This window comes from Prionailurus viverrinus, chromosome B2 (genome assembly GCF_022837055.1).
Source record: "Prionailurus viverrinus isolate Anna chromosome B2, UM_Priviv_1.0, whole genome shotgun sequence".
Lineage (NCBI taxonomy): Eukaryota > Metazoa > Chordata > Mammalia > Carnivora > Felidae > Prionailurus > Prionailurus viverrinus.
Window position 1 is genome coordinate 96,672,998 of NC_062565.1, and position 2,356 is coordinate 96,675,353.

The window sequence follows — 2,356 nt, forward strand, 5'->3', positions numbered from 1 at the left end:
AAAAAAAAGATTTAAGCTAGTTGTTACTAAAATTGTACAAAATACTATTGGTAAAACATTTAGACAGTAAGCAACCAAATGAATCAAATATTTGGTTGAATCTCAACAGTTTAGTACATAGTAACTAGAAAACATAAGTGCCAAATTTTATATAAAACATTACTCCTTTTTCATAAAATTTAAGACAACTACAATAAAAATATATAATCTTTAGGAATCCAGTTGCTGCAATAAAACTGTGTAAGAAAGAAAGTGAGAGAATGATGAATCCAGGATGAAGGTTATCATGAGTTGAGGGCTGGCAGGGATATGAGAAGGAAGTAGGGAAATCAGAGGGCCAAATGGAAATTATTAGAAAGATCTCAGCTTTTGTTCAGGGTGGTGGCTTCACAGGCACTTACTGAAATATTTCAAATGACTAAAGAACCAAGGAAATAAGTAAAAGGGAAAAAAGAAATAGAAAATTTCAGAAATGTATAAAATATATGAAACATACTGGATCTCTAGTTTAATACCCTGGAAGGGCTCATTGTATCAGCTTCTTGCATATCCTTCCAAAACTTTTCATCTTAGGGTGTGGAAGCATAATCTGATTCCCCAGGTAAAAGCAACAAATAACAGGGAAACACACTGTCGGGGAAAACAAGTGAGGTTGTGACTGAAGTTGCTGGTGTTAACAGTGATGCGAGAAGAGCCTCTTAAGTAACTTGCACTATAGACAGTGCAGTAAAGTCTTTGAAAAGGTGAGTAAAGTCTTAAGCAACAGGCCTGAAAACAATTAGTAAAGGAAACCCACAGCTTCCTCCTAGCTTAACCCAGGCCACTATCCCCTCACAGTCACTGAACAATCAAGTCTTAAAACCCTTTCTTTCTGCCCTGAGCTCCCGAGCTTAGACTAGAACAACCAGACAAGCTGGTGGGGGCAGAGGGCTCTGAAGAAGTCCTCATCTACGTCTCCACACTCTAGAAAAACCACAGAATTCTCAAGGTCCAGAATCCAGTAGAAGAGAGACTAGAGTTTCTCTTTTTTATAAGAGAACTGGATATAAAAACTCTGTAGGTCTAGACCCCAAATGGGAAGAATTTGTTAATTCCTTATTCTCAATCTCTTGCGAGGACAAAGATTCCCACTTAGGCCTTTCCAAGGGAGACTGCAGCTGTCAATCTCTAAGCAAATGACCTCTCAAGCTCCTCCAAAGAGGAGTTTCTTCCCCAATCAGTCCACTTCCTTAATGTCACCCAAAAGAAGTTACATATGTCACACCCAACTTGACCTGCATGTGCAGAAAATAGGCAGGAAATAGAGGTGAAAGAGGAAATTACACCCCTTGCAGCTGCACTGAGGGACTTAGATGTCATTGCCTAATTTCGGTGGTTGGAATTCTGCACCAGCCCCACGCCCCCTCTCTGCCAACTGAGGTTGCCACCGTTTCTTCAGTGAGCCATTAGATTTCATCAACATTCCACCTCACATTTGCACAATAACCAGTAGTGTGCTGGTAAATGTTTAGCACCTGGCTCTATGGGGAAAGAGAATCTGCAACATTTGTCCAGTTCCATGATGTAAATACTCCTGCTGTGGCTGATTTCAAGCTGTTGATATGATGTCACTGAATAGAGAGTTGGAAAATGCTGTACATGATCAGCTGGTTTGAGCAGGCTTCCCCATACCGCTAACTGCCACACTTTCACTATAATTTATTATGATTTAATTTATATATTATTTATTATAGAATTTATATAGGTATGTAGCTCTACAACTGGCCAATATTTTATACCCATGCCTCCATTTCTTCATTTTTAAACATGGTAAAGAATAAGACTCACTTCTCTAGATGATTGTGAGAACCCAAGTGACAGGTACGTAAAGTTTTTGATCCATGTCAGTCCTACTTCCTTTATCTCCTTTCCTTCTTCTCACATTATGCCTTCATTCCTCTCCCTCGTGAAGGCGCAATCCCACCAAGGACCCAAGCCCAGGGAAGTACTGCTTAGAGCCCCGGAGACAGAGCAGCGTTCCAGTTGATGGCAAGCTGGATTGACAAGAGGACATTCTCTTATAGAAAGATGCTAGCAGACGCAGTCTATGTGATAAATGGGTCTACCTACAAAGGGCTCTCTGTTTGGCATTCCCCATAGTGGTGAACTTGGGGATCCTTGCAGAAATGGGCAATGGGTCCTACCTGGTAACAGATCCTACACAGAAGTGAGTGGATGCTATGATGGCCCTGGCACCCTACTGCACCATAAATGAAACATGGGTCAAATAGGTTTTTGTGTGGTGGCCCCATTTCCTACGGAAGGCATTTCTGTGGGAAAGTGCCTTCCCAAATTCAAACCTATTTCACCAATGTTG